The sequence below is a fragment of the Heterocephalus glaber genome, unplaced genomic scaffold (assembly GCF_053883595.1).
Source record: "Heterocephalus glaber isolate CG9 unplaced genomic scaffold, H.glaber_assembly_v1.0 deba00000621, whole genome shotgun sequence".
NCBI lineage: Eukaryota > Metazoa > Chordata > Mammalia > Rodentia > Bathyergidae > Heterocephalus > Heterocephalus glaber.
This window is the reverse complement of record NW_028258153.1, coordinates 35,174,351-35,187,394: the sequence shown is the minus strand read 5'-3', so window position 1 is coordinate 35,187,394 and position 13,044 is coordinate 35,174,351. Positions and strand designations below refer to the sequence as shown.

At 40.6% G+C, this 13,044-nt stretch overlaps 1 long non-coding RNA gene across 1 annotated transcript; it reads right to left on the bottom strand.

Annotated features, from left to right (window-relative positions):
* Positions 1–2,200: 2,200 nt before the first annotated feature.
* On the bottom strand, positions 2,201–6,553 carry LOC110346794 (uncharacterized). The gene is made up of 2 exons (XR_002391019.2): positions 6,000–6,553; positions 2,201–3,034 (listed from the first exon to the last, which is right to left on the bottom strand). It is a non-coding gene; the product is annotated as an uncharacterized LOC110346794 (long non-coding RNA).
* Between the last annotated feature and the right edge of the window lie 6,491 nt (positions 6,554–13,044).

The window sequence follows — 13,044 nt, the reverse complement described above, 5'->3', positions numbered from 1 at the left end:
AAATACAAAATTCTAGAAGTACAGAATTTGTAAATTCTAAGTCATAAGTTGTTTTGAGTAGTGTGAAGAAATATTGTGATGGGCCACTCTGTTCCATGTGGAATGAGAGTTACTCATTTATCCAGAGTATCCACATTGTATATGCTGCCCTCCTATTAGTCATTTAGTAGGTATGTCAGTTATTAGATCAGCTGACGTGTGATCACAGTGCCTGCATTATTTAATAATACCCTCAAAACACAAGAGTAGTGATGTTGACAATTCAGATGTGCCAAAAGGAATCAGTGAATGTTTCTTTTACTGAGATGGTAAAAAATGAGATTTTTGAGATAAAGTCACAAAGAGAGAGAGACCACATTCACATAAATTTTATTACAGTTGTTCTATTTTATTATTAGGTGTCGTTAATCTCTTAATGGGCCTAATTTATACATTAGTCTCTATCATGCATGTATAGGAAAACAACATAGTAAATACAGAGTTCTGTTCAATCTGGGTCTTTAACCTCCACTGGGAGGCTTGGAATGGATCCCATAGTGATAAGAAAACACACTGATAAGATCATCAGCTGCAAATGCATATTATCTTTTGTGGAAAGTGGAGCATGACTCAGAGCACTGAGACCCCAACCCAGAGAGTGGAGGTGGAAGCCCAGGCCCTTGAGACACAGGTTTCCAGGCCTGAGACTTAGAGGATTTTGCTCATCTGGTTTTTACAACTGATTAAATAGGTGATTCCTTTGTATCTTCCATTCTTGGACTGGACTGTCCATAGCTGTTATCCTCTCTGCCATTGTAAGTTGAGCATATTGGAAGAAATACCTCCTGTCCAGGTTCACAGGTCCACAGGTGGATAGAAACTGTGCCCCAAGAATCTCTTTATGAATTACACTCAGGAGCTTTATCCACATTGGATTGAATGATTAGGTGATGTGGTCTAGATCTTTGAACAGATGAAATTTTTGTGCGATTTTGGGTTTTTTAACTACTGGGCTAATGTGATGAGACTGTTACAAAGCATAAGAGGGAGTGGATGAAACAGGTGAGAGGAAGGTGAATCACGAGGCCAGGGTTGGGAGTGTGGTAGGCAGCATTGTACGGTGCCCTCATACTCTTTCCCCCTGTGCTGCTCCCACGAGTAAGTTGTACAGAAAAGGTATTTTGCTAATGTGAGTAAAGTTACTAGTCAGTTGAGGTTAAGATGGGGACATAATCTCGGCGGGCCTTAACCTAATCACACAAGCCCTTTAAAAGCAGGCGTTAGAGAAAGTCAAGTGGGAGACATATATGAAGCACCATTATTGGCTTTGAAAATAGAGTCACAGCACACAGAATGCCAGTGGCCTGTAGGAGCATAGAGTGGTCCCTGGATGATGGATGTCAAGCAATAGCAAGGAATTCTGCCATCAACCTGAGTAAATTTAGAAGCAGCCTCTTCCTCAGAGCCTCCAAACAGGAGCCAAATTCAGCCAACAGTTTCAAGTCAGCTTTGAGAGCTCTAAAGTATAGATCCTAGTTTTATACCCTGCAATTCTGATCTACAGAACTATGAGATAATTAAGGATTTTTCCTGAAGCCATTACATTTACACTAATTTTTTACACAGGAGTAGAAAGGGAATATACCCTAAACCCCAATCAACAACTCTAACTTCTATAAACAATTATCTGTTGAACACTCACTGTATTTAAGACAGCCTGAAAAGGTTACAAAGAGATGGAAATAACAATAATAATTAGTCGATATTTTTGGAGCAGTTCAATAACGGGCCGAGCACTTTGATGACTGTATATGAGCTATCTCATTCAACCTCCTTTATCTATGGAGGAAATAGGATTTTTATTACCAGTGAGGAGATTAGAGTAAGGGGGCTTTATGAGGATGCATAAGTTGCCCAAGTTTTATTCATAAAACAAGGCAGACATTAGGGATACACCCCATGTTTTTCATATTTTCTAGGGCAGTACCAAATTCAAATATGTAGTGGTGTTTCCTAGTTGCACTTATAATTGTCAAACCATGAGCATGGGTTTTGGTTCAGAAAGCATGGGCAACTTTGTTATAAAATAATGACGTATATGTTATAGAAGTTTGGCTCTCAAAGTAGTGTCTTGGTCTAGGGTAATGGAGCAAGCATGGTGTTTCTCTATAAATGCCACAGTCAAGCTGTCTGTGCTTCTTTTAGAAGATGGAGAGCCTAGTAGGTTAATAGGAAGCATCTTTCATAGAAGGTTGGGGTTAACAAGATTTGGGGTAGACATTTGAACAGGTTCCAGTTAGCTATTCCTGTGTAAACAAGCAGCTTCATGGCTTAACACTCATGTTTCTGTGGATTTGGGTCTGCAAAGGGCTTGGCTAGGTGGTTCAACTCTGCTCCACGTGGCTGGGTCTGGAAGATCTACTTCCAAGTTGACTCCTTTTCATGTCTAGTGACTTGATTCTGTCTCTTGCTGCTCCTTCTGTAGGGGTCATCCTCTTCCTCTGGGGTCTCTCAAAGGAGCATGGATGATCACAGCATGGAGACCCCAGGATAACCATGCTTAATTTGAGGTCCAACAAGGAGGGCCTGCCAGGTAAGGACTAGGCCCATGAGCAGCACAATGTCCCACTCTGTCACACAAAGCAGTTAGAGGGTCTGACCATCAAATTGCAGGTAAACCTGGGGAATGGCACACACTGTTGGAGTCATTCTTGGAAAAGTCAGTCTATTGTAGAAGCTGAGTAAGAAAAATTGGTCTGAGTGATATGCTTGAGTGCCAGGAGTTGGACAGTCTCTGAACCAAACTGCAGAGTAACAGTTGAGACACAGGATGATGAGGCCAGCATCTTCCTCTCCTGGATCCTACCATGTGAGCACACAAAGGCCCTGGTCACAGCAGAGTATGTGGCCTGTCAGCCACCAGGGCTTTGTACCTCTTCTTAACTGCAGCAGCAAGTCCAGTCATCCTCTGCCAGGCACTGAGTATCTGGTCATCCATGTGGTCTAAGCGGTTGGCAAAATTCCCAAGGACCATGCAGCTGTGGCCCTGGTAGAGCTGGAAGGCACAGAAGAGGCAGCAATTACACTCTCCCTTTATTTTAGGAGCCTGTCACTCCCCTGGTCACTCCCACATAGTGTAAGTCCACTCTCCTGAAAGGAAAGAGTCTGTGAAGCCCCTTCACCCACATAACAGGGTTATTGTGTATGTCCCATCCAGTATCTTCATTCTCCTGCATATGAAGACCAATAATTGCACAGTGTCCTATTAGATGGATGGAGCGGGGAGTGAGGGGAAGGGAAGGGGATGTAAAAAGAATTAAGAGTTTTTATGTGTGTGCACTAACTCCCCATGATGAATATAATCATTATGCACTGCAAACATGTGCTAATAAAAATCAAAATAAAAAAATGAGTAAAAAAAAAAAAGTTACCTGTTTGTCCTGAGAAAGACTGGCAAATTTCCATGTTGTGCCAACATGAGAATCAGATACTGGCAGTCACATGACAGGATATGCAGTGTACAGGGGAGATCTACACAGTATCACATGATATTACAATGGTATCAACTCCTGTGATTCTAATTCAATCCAGGTCCTATGCATTTATTTCCTGCCAGCAGATGTGACCTGGTATTATTTGCTACCAGAAGCTTCAGGAGATGTTTCCATAGTAAACACCACTATCTTATATATTAATTATTATATAACACATGGGCATAATATTAATTACAAATTTCCATTTGAAATTGTTTTAAAATGTGCACCAAGAATATGAAGCTATGATTACTTATGCTCTTTACATTAGCAGGACTTTTTTGGAGCCAAATGTTTGGCCTCTTGTGTGTATAAAGTAGATCATATTTTATTACGTCTATGGTCTTGTGAGTATCATGGCCCAAGGAGGATCAGAACTGGGCTATAAGGACATCCCCTGTGGGATTAGGAAGATGCAGAACTAAGAGGATGCCCCAGATCACCTCCAGAGACATGTTCCAACCCTGCTGCACACAAGACATCCCAAAGCTAGTGCTGAAAACATCAGCCATCATTTATGTTGATCATTGATCTGCTTCCTGGGGAGCTGAACCTGTGGCCATCATCAACAGGATAATGTGGTCTGTCCAGGATTCTTCATAGCCAATTATAGGCATCCTCAAATATTCAGGAGACACATAGAGGTTGGCTGAAATGCCTTAAGAAAGATTGCTTCATGGAGAACACCAAGCCAGCAGTTATCGTATGCCTGGGTTACCCACTCGCGATCAGCTTTAAAAAAAAAATCACTTTTTTCCCTAATAGTGCACCAATATTTATAAGGCTGGGGGTTTTGCTTTAATACTATGATCACCGTAATTCTGTCTGGGCTCTTGGTGGTCCTGGTGTAGATTCCCAGCACCATGATGTAAGGAAATGCCCAAAGATGTTCATGTGCATGTGAGTGTTTCGTGTATGTGTGTGTTTCCAGGGTATGCTAGCTTGGGAATGGCTCTGATTTGGTGAAAGTCAATACATTCGATACTAAGTCACAGACAAACTGGAGAGGGGGTAGAATTGACAATGAAAGAATGAAACTGAGCACAGTGGCACATCCTTGTAATCCCAGCAATCTAGGTGGCTGAAACAGGAAGAGTCTAAGTTCAAGCAGAGCCTGCAGAACTCAGTGACTTAGCGAAACCCTGTTTCAAAATAAAAGAGAAAAAGTTGCTTTTCAAATTTAAGAAGGAAAATGAATAAAGCAGGAAGTAGATAAGAGGGTAGACAAGAACAAGAAATAAGTAAAAGGGTTAAGAGGATAGAAGAAATAAGAAAGTGCATGCCCAGGATCCAACCCAAATTGTAGACAACACCACTGCTTCTTGCCCTCTGAGCTTCTGCTTCCTTGTCTCTGACAAGGTTTTCTAAACACGAGTTCCTCTTAATCAAGTGAAACACATCCCCACTTGCTGATCCCCATTGTCTCTCCCAGGGGCAGGGTGAGGTGTCTTCTAGGGCATGTTTGATTTTGGAATTGAAAGACAGGTCCTGCTGGCCTGGGCAATGAGTGGGTGGGGTGAGAGGAATTTTTTCTGTACATTCAGAAAGAAGCCATGTATCTGTGAATCTACTACAAAAAAGCCGAAAAATGGATCATGCGCTGACCCCAAGTGTGTGACTCCTCCAAGATGAGGTGTGTGTAGTCCCCAAGTGCACAAGACTGTGATTCCTGTGGGAAGGACCATTCTGTGATCACACCAGTGCAGGCCCAGTCTGAGCAGATCTCTGCAGGGAGCCACACACAAGGACAAGCCAGTGATTCATCTGTTGAGCGGCTGATGTGTTCACCTAGATGCTTCTGTGCTCTGAACGTGCCTCTCAGTCCTCATGCTGGAACATAACTCCCAAGGTGACGCTATTAAGAAGTGTGTTCTTTGGGAGGCGACCTTGTCAGGAGGACTCCACCCTTGTGCATGGGATTAGTGCCCTTGTGTGAGGAGCCTGACTGTCCCTTCTGTCCTTTCCTCTTTTCCTGCCACATACCGGTGCTGTGTAAGGAAGCCATCTGTGGAACAGGACTTCAAATCTGCTGCCACCACCATCTTTGATTTCCCAGCCTCCTAAACCATGAGAAGTACATTTCTACTATTTATAAATTCCCAGTCTCTGGCCTTTTAAAATTATTTATTTATTTATTAGTTTTGGTACCGGGGATCAAACTCAGTACCTTATGCTTGCGAAGCAGGCGGCGGAAGCACTGAGCTAAATCCTCAGCCCTCTGGCCTTTTTTTTTAACAGTAACCCCAACAGATTGCAACATAGACCAAATAAACCCGAGCAATAGGCTGGACCAAGTGTGTAGAGTTTGCACTGTTTGTCTAGTGAGCCTTTAGAAGAAGGTCCAGCTCTACAGAGGGAGGCAGGGGAAGGGCTCGCTGTTGGCTTGCACAGTGCAGACTGCAAGGCCCAGAGCAGGTCTGCTTGGTCTGAGACTTACACACACCTGGAAGTCCCATGTTCTTCCTCTCCTCTCCCCTTGACACTCACCTGACTCCCACACCAGTGCTGGGGACTCTCCTTCCAAATGAACTGTGAATACTTTTCCTAAGAGGACTAGGAACAGTAATGCTTTCTCCAGCTTTTCATCATGGGTATTGACTTGACTTTCTTGATTTATTGTGTGAAATGATCAGAATCCAAATGGAGTTATTGTTGTCAAGCCCTAATCAACAAAGAAGAAAGGTGGGGAGAAGGCAAGGGGAAAAGGAAAAGGAAGGGGAAGAAGAAGAGAGGAGAGGAGAGAAAGAAGGAAGGAAAGAAAAGGAAAAGAGGGAGCTAGAGAAGGAGGGAAGAAGGAGGTAGTGAAGGAGATGATCTCACACACAGGAGCCTGATGACAAGAACTGTCACAAAAGTCTCTGCCAGAATCATAAAGGCGCACAAAGGCCACTGCAACCTCACACAGAAAATTCTGCAAGGACACTGAACTGCCTCTTCACTCTTGGATGGATGCCACCCTTGTTAGTGATCCTTGTAGCCAATTGTCTTACTTTGCTTGTGCTGAGACAAAAACCCCAACACCCAAACTTAAAGGAAGAAAGGTTTACTCTGGCTCACAGTTTATAGAGGTTTTAGTCCATAGTCAGGTGGCTCCAAGGAAGGTTGGCCTGGCAGAGGGGCATCACAGAGGAAAAATAGTCCATAGCAGGGCAGAAAGGAAACAGTGAAACAGCAAGCAGCAGCAGCCGCCTGCTTCCCTCTCTCCCTGTATATTCCATCCAGGATATAAGCCTAATGATTAATGCCACCCACACCCAAAGTGGGGCTTCCATTATCCACACCCAGAACTATGCTAATTCCAATCAGTGGACTAATTTATTACCACACAACCCTTAATCCCAGTATCACAAACCCTAGATCCGGCCAGCTTGGAAAAGCCCCACCTAGGAGCCCATGAGGCTTTGGGGGGACATCTAGATACAAGCTATACGTCAAGAATTACTGCTTCAAAATATTTTGTAGAACCCTCCTCATTTTGTTTCAATAGTCTTCCCCTTTCTTTAAACTTCTTGTATGCCCACATAGTTTACTGTGACATATATATCTCCATTGCAATGCAATACTATTCCTAAATACACTTAACTAACCTTTAGAGAATCTTTCTCTGGTTGATAATTGGAACCCACAGAAGTTCTCTGAGAGCTACTAGACATGAACACAAGTCATAAACCCAGAGAGGAGTTTGTGCATATAGCTGGGATGTATTCCCTGTGGACATAAGACAACTGTGAATAAACTGATTTCTAAAACCTCCACAAATATGGGATGGCTAACAAAGATAACTAACAACTGGCTTTGGAGATGGTTAAGTATGTGTTTTTTCTTTTAAGTCAAGGTAACACTTAATCTTGACTACTAGCTTGATTGGATTAAGAGATGCCTGGAGAGGTGGCTGGATCTTAAGGTGGTGACCTCATCAGGGCTATTAGCAGGTGGGGGCTAGTTGGAGGAAGTAGTCACTGGGGGAAAATCCTTTGAAGGTTCTGGTTCTTGTTCTCTCTATTTCTTGGCTGCCATGAAGTAAGCAGCTTTCTTCCACCATGCTCTTCTACCATGGAACCAACCAACCAGCCACGGGCTGACACCTCTGATATCATGAACCAAAATAAGCCTTTCTTCTCATAAATTGTGTAGTCAGTATTTTCTCCCAGCAATGGAAAGCTGATTAATACAGTCCATGAAACACAGAAGCCCCTGCATGGGAGGGTTCTGATGGTGTTTTGTTTTGTGCACTTTCACTTTAACTGTACAACACTAAAACAGCAACTACAGTGATCAAAATAGAATGGACTGTGTTAAATTGGCAAAAGGCTCATTTGCCCTCCAATTTCCACCTTCTGGATGTCATTGGTATCTACTGGGTGTGGTTGACGGTTTGAAATCTACTACAGAGTGAGAATCCCTTGAAGTCACTCAGTGGCCATTGTCTCAGCAGAAGGGTAGTTTTTCTGAGAGAATGGTGGTAGCCCAGGGAAAGGCAGAAAGTGTGGAGGGTGGCAAGGAAGTGCAGGGAGCCTTGAGAATTCATGGATAGCTTGATTACTGTGCTTGGAACATAGATAGCCAGGCTTCTCTTGAGACTACTTCCGGGAACTCAAATGGGGAGGAGTAAGTGACCACAGAGCAAAGAGCAAAGAGGGAAACCAGCCTAGAGCTGGTTTATTTTTTAAAACACCAAGTGTAGTAGATTGGTGAGCACCCTACACCAGAGGATATGGGAAGGAGCTGGAGGAACACATCTGAGGAACATAGTGCATCTGTGTTGCCTGCCTGATGCAGGTTGAGTGTCAAATAGCATCAAGAGCTGAATGTGAAATGATAAGAAAATGTAAGGATGCATCATTATTCCATTCAACATAATTATTTTTGATGTGCAGAGAATCTGAGATTCTGATAATAAATGTTTGTATATGTATGAATGTATGTGTACATGTCCATATGTATGTATGTATAAACATGTGATTATAGTGGTATCCCAGGTAACACCCTATGGTAATTTGACTTTAGAATACCTAGGGGAAGACCAACCAGCTGAGTGTTGTGGTTTCAGCTCCAGTGTGGATGAGTCTCTGTGCCAAGCAGGTGTGAAAGCATCCCTAGAGTCCTGCTGTGTGACTGCAAGCCATGCTGTGTCTTTTGAGAGCCATGGAGTTGTGGAAGAAATCAGGACAGACTTTGAAACAAGGCAGTCCTGATTCTAATCCCTGGTGTGTTGTGAGTCTTTGAGCTGTTGTGTGACATCCCTGAAACCCTAGATTTCTTATCCAAGAAGTGAAGATAATATATCTCCTCTGCAGGGTCATACTGGGCATCAGACATGACAGATAAGGGGTGGTCTATGGCTGAAAGCCAATATGACGTGATGGTGACCACCAAGAACTGATCACAAATGTTGAGAATAAATTGTATTTATTAAGATTCAAGAGTCAAAGGAAAGGCCAGTCGTTGGCTTTCCTCACTTTTTTTTCCAACAAAATTTTATCAGTCAAGTGATACAGTCTTGTGAATATCTAAACTATAGAAAAGTCGATATGATAAAGATCCACTTTTTGGAAATGGGTATGCAGCCTTCAAGCTATTTCTCTCTGCATTGATGAATACGTGCAAGCATGTATATGTGAATCATTTTTTACATGTTTTGAATCACAGAGTGTATAATATTTTATAATCCTCTTCCGGATATTGTTTTCCATATTAGTCTGCAGTCTTTCACTTGCTGTTTTAAGGAGCTGAATAATATTCTGTAGTACGGTTTGTCGTATTTTGTTTAAACCATTTTCCTCTTGATGAACGTTTTAATAATTTCTAGTTTTTAATGCCACAATATTTGTATTTTGACATTTTTGTAGACACAAGGGGCTAGGTAACAGAAGTGTTAGTAGGTCAAGAAATATACATATTTACAAAAAAAATACAATGAGTGATTGAAAAATATGGTGTGTGTGTTAAATTAAAAAATTATAGTAAAAGACAGATTGCTATTAATCCCCCTCAAAATACTCTCCCTCTATTTGAACGTACTTATGCCGTTGTTCTTAGCACTTCCTGAAGCAATTCTAGTCATCTTTGTGAGTGTGTGTCTGTATGACGTACAATTTAAAAAAAAAACATGGTGAATGCTGCTGCGAAGTGCCATCCAATGGAAAGGCAGCTCATAAAAACATTAGAGTGTGTCTTCATCCCCCTTATTCAGCAGATCTGATGGTGTGTGACTTCTGGCTTTTCCCCAAAGTCAAAATGACCATGAAAGTTAAAGGTTTTGAATCAATTTAGGTCAGAACACAGAAGTAGCTACAACAGAGCAACTCCAGATACTCAGGCAAGAGCATTCCAGAGCAGCTTCAGAAAGTCCCAAGGATGAGGAGAAAGTGTGTTTGAAGCAAAGGTAAGAATTTTGAGGGGAATTCATGGCAATGTGTTTTGCACTGTAATACATTTTTTAAAAATTTAAATATTCACTGTATTTTTAGATCACACCTCATACACAAGAGTGCTTCAAACTTTTGTCACAGTGTATACTTGTAATGTATTAACTGTGAGTAAAGTTGAACATTTACAAAATGTAACTATCAGGCTGGGGATTTAGCTCAGTGGTTCTGCCGCCAGCCCCGCAAGCGCAAGGACCCGAGTTCGATCCCTGATACCAAAAAAAATGTAATTAGTGTTTGTATATCTTCTTCCCGTAACACTCATTCAGTTTCACTGGCTCAGCTTTCTGAAATTATCTTATTCTTATTGATCTGTACACATTTAAAGAATCTGTGAACACTTTTTCTTTCTACTGTATTGGTTATCTTTTACATTTTTGGTTTTCATTGTGCAGATGGTTTTAAACTTTCAGTTTTTCCACTCATCACTTCTGCATTTTGCATTGTTCATAGGAAAGCCTTGCCCAGGTATATTTGATTACTTTCAGTTTTTATTTGTCTATTTGTTTTCAAATTCATGTGCAATCTGTGGCAAGGACTGTTAAAATGTTCACTTTTATTTAAACACATTGGTCTGTTTCTAGACTTTTAAATTCTATTTGGTTGATTTCCTTGCCTTTTCTAAGTCCACATTTTTAATTGTCATATCTGTATAAATATGCTTTCATGTCTTTTAGTAAGTCATGTTTGTGAAATCCACACTCATAGAAGTTTCCATCTGGCCACTGTTGTACTTTTGTCCTCCACATATATTTTAGAATTAAGTTACTAAATTCTATTCAAAGGCTGCCTGAGCATAAAGAAAGGTAAACTAGTCATTTGTAGGAAAATGGATGCACCTTGAGATCATAATATTAAGTGAAATAAATCAGAGATGGAAGCATAAATAGCACATGATTTCTCTTATGTGAGAAACCCAAATTATAAATAAAGAGCAAAATAAAAGATAGATAATAGGAAGTAGGGAGATAGATCTTTAATGGGAAGGGGATCAAGCGATAGAGGGAGAAGGGGATGGAAAAGGGAATTAAGATATGTTATGTACATGTACTGACTCCCCACAAGGAAGATAAACATTATGCACTACAAACATGTACTAATAAAAATAAAAGCAAATCAAAAAAGCTGACTGAGACATAGCCTCAGTAGTTGTCCACCAGTTGTTGAATGTATAATCAGGCTGTGGTTGGTTCATACAGGGCTTGCTGACATGGTTGGATGTGTTCACTACCTGTGCAGCAAGCTCAGGATACTGAGGCACCTCAAGGTACTGATGGGCAGGGCTTCTCAGAGGTGATCAGGTCACTGGGTCACCACTCTCCAAAGAATAAGGTAGTTTCACTGGACCAAGTAAGCTCCAGAGGAGGCTGTGATAAAGGGGTGAACTTGGCCTTTGCCCAGTCACTCAGCGTATGACCTCTTCCCACACAGAGATTGTTACTGTCCTCCAAGTGTGGGTTAGTGATGTCCTCTGCCACATTTTGGTGTAACTGGATGGCCAACAAACAATTGGGGATCCCCAGTCTTTCATTTGCAGCCTGCAAAACTGTGAGTTAAATAGGCCTCTACTCTTCAAAAACTACCCATACTCAGTTACTTTGTTACAGTAACAGAAAACAGACTGTGTTATACAGAGATGAAAAAGATTGAACTACTGATAGGTGTAACTACTTAGCAGAACCTTAACTTTGCTGAATACAAGAAGTCAGACACACAAAAACACATCCTATGTGATTCATTTATACAAAATTTCAGTCGAGACTAAGTGGACTGATGGCGGACAAAGCTCAGAAGAGTGGTGGCCTCACAGTAGGAGAGGAGACTGGCTGGCAGGTGCACAGGAGAAACCGGGGTGACGCTGGCCGTTCATACTTGATACTGATATGTCATGCACACATGTGTCCACCTAGGACGTTAAGAATTGTTCACTTCTTGTTTGTGTGTATAAATTTCCTTTAGATCTTAATGTAAGTTTTCCTTTAAAAATTCTAAACAAATATTGTCTCTGTTATTTAAGCGAAATGTGTAAGGGTAAAATATACTGATATCTGCAACTTTAATATAGAGTAAAATGATGAATTGATGGGGGAGTAAAGAAATGGTAAATAGTGTACAGTAAAACAAATATGGTAGAATGTTACATTTGTTCAACTTTTCTTTATACTTGAATTTACATAATAAAATACTAGGAGAATACCATATTGGGATTTAATTGGTCTTCCCCTGAATTTACAGATTTAGTTGGAGGAGAGTTGACATCCAAATAATACTGATTCTTCATTAAGGTGTATGTTGTGTGTCTCCATATAACAAGGGATCTTTTTTGGTTTTAAGTAAAAATTTCTGGTTTTTTTCTTGTAGGTTTTGAACAATCCTTGTTGATATTATAAGACTTTGTGCCTACTGTGAGTGGAAATTTCTACCATTACATTTTCTAATTGGTTATTACTATGTAAAGAAAGTTTGCTTTTGATTGTGGATCTTTTTCTAGTATGTATTTGTAGCACATAATGATTACTTTCCTTGTGTGGAGTTGGTACATGTACATAACACACCTCAGTTCTTTTTTTATCCCCCTTTCCTCCCTCTTCCTACTCATCTATCTTTTTAATCCCCTTTCTATTTGAGGAAAACCTATCTTCCTACTTCCTATTATCTTTATTTTAATGTATTTTTTATGTATAATTTGAGTTCTCATGTAAGAGAAACTATTGTGTCAGATTTATTTCAATTAATGTTATGGTCTCAAGGTGCATCCATTTTCTCACAAATGATTCAAATTAATCTTTTTATGGCTGAGTAGTACTTCATGGTGTATAAATACCACATTTTTTCATCCATTAATCTGTTGATAGATAAGCTACTTCCAAGATTTAGCTATTATAAGTTGCGCTGCTACAAACATAGATGGGGTGTGCATGGACCACTTTATGATGTCTTTACGTTTTGTGGATATTTTATTTGGTAAATAGATTAAATTCTTAAGAGGTATAATGATTTTTCAGGGATTATCTTGGATTTTCTAGGTGTGTGATCATTTTACCCTCAAATGGTGACTATCTTTTATCTTTTCAATGTCACTGTCCTATTTTTTTTTGTCATTG